We start from the raw sequence: 12,057 nt of genomic DNA, 5'->3' as shown, positions 1-12,057 counted from the left end.
AAGTTAAAAAAAATTGGGAGCCCAAAGAATATTTTTTAAAAAAAACACTGGCGCCAGGGGCCCCCTTACAAGTTAAAAAAAATTGGGGCCCCAAAAAAAATGAAAAAAAAACATTGGTGGCTGGGGCCCCCTTACAAGTTAAAAAAAATTGGAGCCCCAAAATTTTTTTTAAAAAAAATTGGTGCCAGGGCCCCCCTTACAGGTTACAAAAAAATTGGTGCCCGAAAAATATTTTTTTTAAAAAAAATTGGTGGCAGGGGCCTATAGAATATTAAAATAATAATGGCCAGGGGATTTAAAAAAACAAACAAACTGGTGTTCAGTAGAATTGAACTCAAGGCTTCAGGACTTCAACTTCGCCTCCTTTCGTGACTTCGGGTCTTTTCGCGGCTTCAGAACTTCAATGTCGTGTGTTTTCATGAATTCGGGTCTTTTTGCTGCTTCAGGACATCAATTTTGGCTGTTTTAGTGACTTCGGGTCTTTTCGCCACTTCAGGACTTCAATTTCAGCTATTTTCCTGACTTCGGGTCTTTTCGCCGCTTCGGGAGTTCGGCTTCAGCTGTTTTCGTGGCTTCGGCTTTTCGGCTTTTTGGCACTTCCGCATTCGGGACTTGAGAAATGGCCGCATGGTTCGGGCACTCGTAAGGCGGGCCCAGCTCTTTCAAAACTGCAGCACTGCCGGGCCCCCCTTCATGTCCGGGCCCGGGACACTTGTCCCACCCTGATGGCGGGCCCTGAGTGCCGTGGAGAGGGGTGGGGGGTGGCAAAAGGAAGACCGCCTCAGGTGGAAAATGGCCAGGATCGCCCCTGAAAAGATTGCATAAAAATGTGAGGAACTGAAGCCTTTTTTTAACCCAATCACTTTATTTTAGGGCTCAAAAGTAATTGGACAAATTAAAAAACTGAAAATAAAATGCTCATGTCTAATACTTGGTTGAAAATCCTTTGCTGGCAATGACATCCCGAAGTCTTGAACTCATGGACATCACCAGTTTCTGGGTTTCCTCCTTTTTAATGCTCTGCCAGGCCTTTACTGCAGCGGCTTTTTGTGGGCCTTTCTGTCCGAAGTTTAGTCTTCAACAAGTCAAATTCATGCTCAATTGGGTTCAGATCAGGTGACTGACTTGGCCATTCAAAAATATTCCACTTCTTTGCTTTAATAAACTCCTGGGTTGCTTTGGCTGTATGTTTTGGGTCATTGTCCGTGTATTATGAAACGCCTCCCAATCAATTTGACTGCATTTAGCTGGATTTGAGCAGACAGTATGGGGCAGATTTATCAAAGATCGAGGTCATTTTTCAAATTCCAAAAATTCGAATTTTGAGCGATTTTTGTGCACTTTCGACTAGGGAATAGTCAAAATTCATTTTGAATTTGAAAAAAAAACTCCTGGGTTGCTTTGGCTGTATGTTTTGGGTCATTGTCCGTGTATTATGAAACGCCTCCCAATCAATTTGACTGCATTTAGCTGGATTTGAGCAGACAGTATGGGGCAGATTTATCAAAGATCGAGGTCATTTTTCAAATTCCAAAAATTCGAATTTTGAGCGATTTTTGTGCACTTTCGACTAGGGAATAGTCAAAATTCATTTTGAATTTGAAAAAAAATCGAAAATTTGAATATTGAAATTTATCATGTACTGTCTCTTTAAAAATTCGACTTCGACCATTTGCCATCTAAAACCTGCCGAATAGTTGTTTTAGCCTATGGGGGACCTCCAAGAACCTATTTGGAGTCAATTGGTGGACTATGAAAAATCTAAGTTTTTTTGGGAAAAACTTTGATTCATATTCGATCGAATGCGCTATTACTTCGATTCATACTATTCTGATTTGTCTGAATACAGGTCTACTCGAAATGGACCTATTCAGCCAAAAAAAAACTTCGACTTAATTTCGGTTGGTCTTTTTGAATTCAAATTTCGAAGTTTTTCAGATTCGAAATTCGACCCTTGATAAATATGACCCATGCCTCTGAACACTTCAGAATTCATTCGGCTGCTTCTGTCCTGTGTCACATCATGGATAAACACTAGTGTCCCAGTGCCACTGGCAGCCATGCACGCCCAAGTCATCACACTGCCTCCGTTGTTTTATAGATGACGTGGTATGCTTTGGATCATGAGCTATTCCACCCCTTCTCCATACTTTTTCTTGCCATCATTCTGGTAGAGGTTGATCTTGGTTTCATCAGTCCAAAGAATGTTTTTCCAGAACTGTGCTAGCTTTTTTAAATTTTTTTTAGCAAAGTCCAATCTAGCCTTTCTATTCTTGAGGCTTATGAGTGACTTGCACCTTGCAGTGCACCCTCTGTATTTACTTTCATGAAGTCTTGTCTTTATGGTAGAATTGGATATTGATATGCCTACCTCCTGGAGAGTGTTGTTCACTTGTTTGACTGTTGTGAAGGGGTTTCTCTTCACCATGGAAATGATTCTGTGATCATCCACCACTGTCTTCTGTGGAAGTCCAAGTCTTTTTGCGTTGCTGAGTTCACCAGTGGTTTCTCTTTCTCTCAGGATGTACCAAACTGTAGATTTTGCCACTCCTTATATTGTAGCAATTTCTCAGATGGTTTTTTTTCTGTTTTTGCAGCTTAAGGACGGCTTGTTTCACCTGCATGGAGGGCTCTTTTGACTGCATGTTGCAAAATTATCCACATACAAGCACCCCCCCCCCGAATCAACTCGAGGGCTTTTATCTGCTTCATTGATAATGACATAACAAAGGAACTGCCCACACCTGCCCATGAAATAGCCTTTGAGTCAATTGTCCAATTACTTTTGAGCCCAAATTAAGTGATTGTGTTAAAAAAGGCTTTAGTTCCTCACATTTTTATGCAATCTTTTTGTTCAACCCACTGAATTAAAGTTGAAAGTCTGCAGTTCAACTGCATCTGTACAGAACCAAAATGAGAAAAAAGTTGTCTTTGTCCAAAGATTTACGGGCCTAACTGTATAGATGAAAGATAGTAGATAGATAGATCACGTTGCCCGGCAATGGTTAAACTGATGTGTTTACTTTAGAAACACTGGTTTTTATCAACAAACTGCTGTTAACCCTTTCCCTGCCAGCCGTTTTGTCCTAGATGCGAACATCTACTGCCAAGCAGTTTTTAGATATTTTGCACTCTTTCACTTTAAGGGCCTTTCCTGGGGTGGTCTTTTAGTTAACCCAGGAAAACAATATATTGTTTTTTTCAGGACAACCTGAACTTTCACAATATGCAAGAATTTTGGTGTAATTCTACTTCTCTAAAAAAATATTGGATTCTAAGTGTCAAATAAAATGAAAAAAATCATGTTGCACGAAGAACAATCACATATATCAGAAACATCATTCATTTTATGTACGAGAACACAGCCGATTTAGAAAGGTCTATGTCTCCTGAACGACCAATACCAAATATATATAGTTTTATGGAGATTTCTCACTTGTATAGCTCAAAATCTACAAGCAGCACACAACCAAATTTCCAAAGCAACACTCCCCAAATGGCATACTTTTGATTTCAAGGCCAAACATTCCGCTAACAGTAGGTTTACCCTAGAAAACTACCCATTACTAGAAAGAACAGATTCTGGTGAATCAAAAATGGGTAGAAATATCTTTGTACTCCAAACCACCAAGTTGCAATTGTTTCCTAAAGTTATAATGTTTTATAGAAATTGGTGAATTTTTTGAAAAATGACCTCAAAGCTTCCACTCTACAGCAACATATCTCCCACACATCATTAGGTATCAATGTAAAACACCCCAAATTTAAAATCCTGGGTCCACTGAACAGTTTGATGCCCAATTTGAATAGATGTACCCAAGCACGTGGCATAGGAGGCCCCAAAAGGAAGACCCCCCGTTTGTTCTGTCATTTCAGATACTGCAAAATCAACACATTTACATCGTTTTGGGGGGCGGCAAAGGTAGAAAAAAGTACGTTCACCCCAGAAAACCATATATTTTCGGAAAGTACACATTCCCCTGAATCCAAATTGGGTATGCATGTCTTTCTACACAAAAGTACCAAGCGGCAAACTATTCCTAAATTTGGTGATTTTGGCGACATTTCCAAAGATCACCTAAAAATTTCTACCCTGCAGCATCGTATTACCCACATACTTTTAGGTATCAAGAGAAATCACCCCAAATATGAAAGCCTAGGGTCCTCTGAACAGTTTGATGCCCAATATGTATAGGTGTACCCAAGCAAGTGGCATATAGGGGCCTGAAAAGGAAGACCCCCATATGGTCTGTCATTTCAGATACTTCAAAATCAACACATTTACATCGTTTTGAGGGGGAAAATGTAGAAAAAAGTAAGTTCACCCCAGAAAACCATATATTTTCGGAAAGTACACATTGCCACGAATCTAAATTGGGTATGCATGTCTTTGTACTCCAAAGTACCAAGCCGCAAATCATTCCTAAATTTGGTGATTTTGGTGACATTTCCAAAAATCACCTCAAAATATCTACCCTGCAGCATCGTATTACCCACATACTTTTAGGTATCAAGAGAAATCACCCCAAATATGAAAGCCTAGGGTCCTCTGAACAGTTTGATGCCCAATATGTATAGGTGTACCCGAGCACGTGGCATATAGGGGCCCTAAAAAGAAGACCCCATATAGTCTTGACATTTCAGGTACTGCAAAATCAACACATTAACATTGTTTTGGGGGGGGGGGCAAAAGTAGAAAACAGTAAATTCACCCCAGAAAACCATATATTTTCGGAAAGTACACATTCCCACGAATCCAAATTGGGTATGCATGTCTTTCTACGCCAAAGTACCAAGCCGCAAATCATTCCTAAATTTGGTGATTTTGGTGACATTTCCAAAAATCACCTCAAAATATCTACCCAGCAGCATCGTATTACCCACATACTTTTAGTTATCAAGAGAAATCACCCCAAATATGAAAGCCTAGGGTCCTCTGAACAGTTTGATGCCCGATATGTATAGGTGTACCCAAGCACGTGACATACAGGGGCCCCAAAAGGAAGACCCCCATATAGTTTGTCATTTCAGGTACTGCAAAATCAACACATTTACATCGTTTTGGGGGGGGCAAAAGTAGAAAACAGTAAGTTCACCCCAGAAAACCATATATTTTCGGAAAGTACACATTCCAACGAATCCAAATTGGGTATGTATCTCTTTCTACGCCAAAGTACCAAGCCGCAAATCATTCCTAAATTTGGTGATTTAGGTGACATTTCCAAAAATCACCTCAAAATATCTACTCTGCAGCATCGTATTACCCACATACTTTTAGGTATCAAGACAAATCACCCCAAATATGAAAGCCTAGGGTCCTCTGAACAGTTTGATGCCCAATATGTATAGGTGTACCCAAGCATGTGGCATATAGGGGCCCTAAAAGGAAGACCCCCATATAGTCTGACATTTCAGGTACTGCAAAATCAACACATTTACATTGTTTTGGGGGGGCAAAAGTAGAAAACAGTAAGTTCACCCCAGAAAACCATATATTTTTGGAAAGTACACATTCCCACGAATTCAAATTGGGTATGCATGTCTTTCTACGCCAAAGTACCAAGCCGCAAATCATTCCTAAATTTGGTGATTTTGGTGACATTTCCAAAAATCACCTCAAAATATCTACCCTGCAGCATCGTATTACCCACATACTTTTAGGTATCAAGAGAAATCACCCCAAATATGAAAGCCTAGGGTCCTCTGAACAGTTTGATGCCCAATATGTATAGGTGTACCCAAGCACGTGGCATACAGGGGCCCCAAAAGGAAGACCCCCATATAGTCTGTCATTTCAGGTACTGCAAAATCAACACATTTACATCGTTAGGGGGGGGGCAAAAGTAGGAAACAGTAAGTTCACCCCAGAAAACCATATATTTTCGGAAAGTACACATTCCAACGAATCCAAATTGGGTATGCATGTCTTTCTACGCCAAAGTACCAAGCCGCAAACTATTCCTAAATTTGGTGCTTTAGGTGACATTTCCAAAAATCACCTCAAAATATCTACCCTGCAGCATCGTATTACCCACATACTTTTAGGTATCAAGACAAATCACCCCAAATATGAAAGCCTAGGGTCCTCTGAACAGTTTGATGCCCAATATGTATAGGTGTACCCAAGCATGTGGCATATAGGGGCCCTAAAATTAAGACCCCCATATAGTCTGACATTTCAGGTACTGCAAAATCAACACATTTACATTGTTTTGGGGGGGCAAAAGTAGAAAACAGTAAGTTCACCCCAGAAAACCATATATTTTCGGAAAGTACACATTCCCACGAATTCAAATTGGGTATGCATGTCTTTCTATGCCAAAGTACCAAGCCGCAAATCATTCCTAAATTTGGTGATTTTGGTGACATTTCCAAAAATCACCTCAAAATATCTACCCTGCAGCATCGTATTACCCACATACTTTTAGGTATCAAGAGAAATCACCCCAAATATGAAAGCCTAGGGTCCTCTGAACAGTTTGATGCCCGATATGTATAGGTGTACCCAAGCACGTGGCATACAGGGGCCCCAAAAGGAAGACCCCCATATAGTCTGTCATTTCAGGTACTGCAAAATCAACACATTTACATCGTTTTGGGGGGGGGGCAAAAGTAGAAAACAGTAAGTTCACCCCAGAAAACCATATATTTTCGGAAAGTACACATTCCCACGAATCCAAATTGGGTATGCATGTCTTTCTACGCCAAAGTACCAAGCCGCAAATCATTCCTAAATTTGGTGATTTTGGTGACATTTCCAAAAATCACCTCAAAATATCTACTCTGCAGCATCGTATTACCCACATACTTTTAGGTATCAAGAGAAATCACCCCAAATATGAAAGCCTAGGGTCCTCTGAACAGTTTGATGCCCAATATGTATAGGTGTACCCAAGCACGTGGCATATAGGGGCCCTAAAATGAAGACCCCCCTTGTATGTTCTGTCATTTCAGGTACTGCAAAATCAACACATTTACATCGTTTTGGGGGGGGGCAAAGGTAGAAAAAAGTAAGTTCACCCCAGAAAACCATATATTTTCGGAAAGTAAACATTCCCACGAATCTAAATTGGGTATGCATGTCTTTCTACTACAAAGTACCAAGCCGCAAACCATTCCTAAATTTGGTGATTTTGGGGACATTTCCAAAAATGACTTAAAAATTTCGAACCTGCAGCATCGTATTACCCACATACTTTTAGGTATCAAGACAAATCACCCCAAATATGAAAGCCTGGGGTCCTCTGAACAGTTTGATGCCCAATATGTATAGGTGTACCCAAGCACGTGGCGTATAGGGGCCCCAAAACGAAGACCCCCATATGGTCTGTCATTTCAGGTACTGCAAAATCAACACATTTACATTGTTTTGAGGGGGGCAAATGTAGAAAAAAGTAAGTTCACCCCAGAAAACCATATATTTTCGGAAAGTACACATTCCCACGGATCTAAATTGGATATGCATGTCTTTGTACTCCAAAGTACCAAGCCGCAAACCATTCCTAAATTTGGTGATTTTAGGGACATTTCCAAAAATGACTTCAAAATTTCGACCCTGCAGCATTGTATTACCCACATACTTTTAGGTATCAAGAGAAATCACCCCAAATATGAAAGCCTAGGGTCCTCTGAACAGTTTGATGCCCAATATGTATAGGTGTACCCAAGCACGTGGCATATAGGGGCCCTAAAATGAAGACCCCCCTTGTATGTTCTGTCATTTCAGGTACTGCAAAATCAACACATTTACATCGTTTTGGGGGGGGGCAAAGGTAGAAAAAAGTAAGTTCACCCCAGAAAACCATATATTTTCGGAAAGTAAACATTCCCACGAATCTAAATTGGGTATGCATGTCTTTCTACTACAAAGTACCAAGCCGCAAACCATTCCTAAATTTGGTGATTTTGGGGACATTTCCAAAAATGACTTAAAAATTTCGAACCTGCAGCATCGTATTACCCACATACTTTTAGGTATCAAGACAAATCACCCCAAATATGAAAGCCTGGGGTCCTCTGAACAGTTTGATGCCCAATATGTATAGGTGTACCCAAGCACGTGGCGTATAGGGGCCCCAAAACGAAGACCCCCATATGGTCTGTCATTTCAGGTACTGCAAAATCAACACATTTACATTGTTTTGAGGGGGGCAAATGTAGAAAAAAGTAAGTTCACCCCAGAAAACCATATATTTTCGGAAAGTACACATTCCCACGGATCTAAATTGGATATGCATGTCTTTGTACTCCAAAGTACCAAGCCGCAAACCATTCCTAAATTTGGTGATTTTAGGGACATTTCCAAAAATGACTTCAAAATTTCGACCCTGCAGCATTGTATTACCCACATACTTTTAGGTATCAAGACAAATCACCCCAAATATGAAAGCCTGGGGTCCTCTGAACAGTTTGATGCCCAATATGTATAGGTGTACCCAAGCACGTGGCGTATAGGGGCCCCAAAACGAAGACCCCCATATGGTCTGTCATTTCAGGTACTGCAAAATCAACACATTTACATTGTTTTGAGGGGGGCAAATGTAGAAAAAAGTAAGTTCACCCCAGAAAACCATATATTTTCGGAAAGTACACATTCCCACGGATCTAAATTGGGTATGCATGTCTTTGTACTCCAAAGTACCAAGCCGCAAACCATTCCTAAATTTGGGGATTTTGGGGACATTTCCAAAAATGACTTCAAAATATCTACCCTGCAGCATCGTATTACCCACATACTTTTAGGTATCAAGAGAAATCACCCCAAATATGAAAGCCTAGGGTCCTCTGAACAGTTTGATGCCCAATATGTATAGGTGTACCCAAGCACGTGGCATACAGAGGCCCCAAAAGAAAGACCCCCATATGGTCTGTCATTTCAGGTACTGCAAAATCAACACATTTACATTGTTTTTGGGGGGGGCAAAGGTAGAAAAAAGTAAGTTCACCCCATAAAACCATATATTTTCGGAAAGTACACATTCCTGCAAATCCAAATCGGGTATGGATGTCTTTGTACTCCAAAGTACCAAGCCGCAAACCATTTCTAAATTTGGTGATTTTGGTGACATTTCCAAAAATTACCTCAAAATTTTCACCCTCTAGCATCGTAGTTCCCACATACTTTTAGGTATCAAGAGAAATCACCCCAAATGTGAAAGCCTGGGGTCCTCTGAACAGTTTGATGCCCAATATGTATAGGTGTACCCAAGCACGTGGCATATAGGGCCCCAAAACAAAGACCCCCAAATGGTCTGTCATTTCAGGTACTGCAAAATCAACACATTTACATTGTTTTGGGGGGGGGGCAAAGGTAGAAAAAAGTGCGTTCACCCCATAAAACCATATATTTTTGGAAAGTACACATTCCTGCGAATCCAAATTGGGTATGCATGTCTTTGTACTCCAAAGTACCAAGTCGCAAGCCTTTCCTAAATTTGGCGATAAAAGCAACTGTTTTTACATTTCTGAAAATCGCCTAAAAATATTGCAATTGGCCGCATTTATCTCACCCAATTTCTTACATACAATTGTAAAACACCATAAATATTGATGCCAAGGGTCTACTGAACAGTTTGATGCCCAATATGCATAGATATACCAAGGCAGCTGGCATGTGCGGACCCCAAATAAAAATAGTGAATATGAGTTTTCTCCGCTGCCGATTCGCCTTCTGTGAACATAGACCCTTGACTTCATATTATTTGCCTCAAGACCCTCCTAACAGCAATGACCCCCCAAAACCATACATTTTTGGAAAGTACACATTCTGCCGATTCCAACAAAGATAACGACGTCTTTCTACACGAAACTACCAAACTGCAAAGCTTTTCTAAACATATAGGTTTTTACAACATTTCTGAAAATCGCCTAAAAATGTTGCAGTTTGCCGCATTTATCACACACAATGTTTTACGTACAAAGAAAAATCTCTCTAAATATGGACGTCAGAGGTCTAATAAATAGTTTGATGCCCAATATGTATAGATTTACCAAAGTATGTGTTGTGTATGGACCCCAAATGAAAAACGTGCCTATGAATTTTCACGCTAGCCAACTAAGCTGCAGAAAAGAGAACCCTAACTGTACGTTATGTGCCGTAAGACCCCCAAACTGTAAAAAGACCCCCAGAAACCCATATATTTTTGGAAAGCACATATTTTGGCGGATCAAACTAAGTAAAATCTATCTTTCTATACCAAAGCACCAAACAGCAAAACGATACTAAAGATACATAAGGAACAATAATGCAGGGATAAAATTGCAATAAAACCACAAAAATAGCGTAAATCAATGAAATAACAAAATAATTGTTCTGACAGCGTAATTAGTGGCCGAAATCGATTATCCAATAGTCACGCTGCCAAAATAACACGTTTTTAGGCAAAAAAAACAAAAGATAACAGTATAATGAATTCGTAAAAAAAAAAAAAAACACCTGTTTGTGTATACATATTTGTGCACTAATAAAAGTTATCTGAGTGTGCAAATACATGTAAATAAGTGTAAATAAGTGTAAATAACTGTACAAAAGGGACCAAGTGTGCTAAAATTAAAAAAAAAAAAATTTAAAAAAATTCCAATCTTTACTAAAATGCATAAATGTACTGTAAGTATATGTAGGTGCAGGTAAGTGTGTAAAAAAAACGTGCACTTACCGTTTTTGGAGCAGGAGAATCGCTGTCTTCTTTGGAGGAGTCCTGGCAGCGTGTCTGCAGAGTTGCTGCGCAGCAGGAAGTGCGTGGGCGGCTCTGCAGGCAGGAAGAAGGTGAGTGTAGTAGCAGACGCTCCATGCGATGCGTCTGCTACTTTGAAGTCGGTTCTGCGACAATCGAGTCGCAGATCCGACTTGACAGCCCCCCAGCCTCGTTGCCTAGGGGGCTGTCTTCTCTCCCCACTCTCTGCGGAGGCGGCAAAAGCCGCCGAAGCAGAGAGAGAGCTCAGCTGCCATAGAACGTACAATGTACGTTCTTGGCAGCCTGAGCATTTGCCTGCCAGCACGTATGCCTTACGTGCTTGGCAGGCAAAGGGTTAAACCATAGGGGCAAACATTCAACAACAGGATACAGAGTGGCTAATCCTATTCTGTACTCCGGAGTTTATCAGTTATATGCTGTGTAACCAGGCCCGGACTAGCAATCTTTGGGTTCTGGCTAATGCCACAGGGGCTGATGTAAAGTCCCATAGACAGTCACAATTTATTGGGCTGGTGGAGGACTAGCTAGAATGAATGATGATAATACTTGGCACATCTACATGACGTAAGGACATTTTGAATTAACTGAGAAAAAATATTTGGCTCTACTCTGTATCTTTCCTTTTGTCAGGGGCCTTGCACTCCCAGCATGGAGAAGTCCGGACCAAGGAGGAAGCATCGGGTTAAATCCAAGTTCGCAGTAACCAGGAAGAGATCAGGAGTAAACGTAGTCAAGTCCAAGCACAAGTTCAGTAGGCAGGCAGAGAAGGATCATTGTCAGGGTTAAAGCAGCGGTCAAAGTCCAGGAATCAATCAGGATCACAATATAGAATACCCAGTAATTGGGACCTATAATCGGGCATTGAACCGGTGTTCAGAGCGTCCTTTTAATTCAAATTTGGCGCCAGAATGCATTGTCATGACATCATGTGTGTGTGTGCACTGACATCAGCGCGCCTGCACCAGAACCCATGTGGCGAACATGGGCGCCGCCATCTTGAATTCACCACCAACGGAATCGCTCCTGACAGCCTTCAGGCCACAGTTTATTCAAGATAATATTAATTAAATTAATTATTAATAAGAAAATATCCATTGTAGATATCCAGTTTGTAATTGTTCTAATCCTTAGTAAGGCATTAAAATTCATAAAACTGAAAACTAAAACATACAAAATATGTTTGTCTAACTCATACATTTACTTCTTCTGTTACACAAGTGAGTTATCCAATTAACAAAAACTTAGTAAACCTTATGACCTGACCCTAATTAGGACTTAATAGCTTTTAGGAGATGCCACTGTTCAACTGCAGTGTTTAATAAAATCCTCTGTAAATGTATTTATTTGTGCTGTATTGTAATGA

This window comes from Xenopus laevis, chromosome 2L, assembly GCF_017654675.1.
Source record: "Xenopus laevis strain J_2021 chromosome 2L, Xenopus_laevis_v10.1, whole genome shotgun sequence".
Taxonomy (NCBI): Eukaryota; Metazoa; Chordata; class Amphibia; order Anura; family Pipidae; genus Xenopus; species Xenopus laevis.
The sequence above is the reverse complement of the archived record's forward strand: the minus strand, read 5'-3'. Positions refer to the sequence as shown.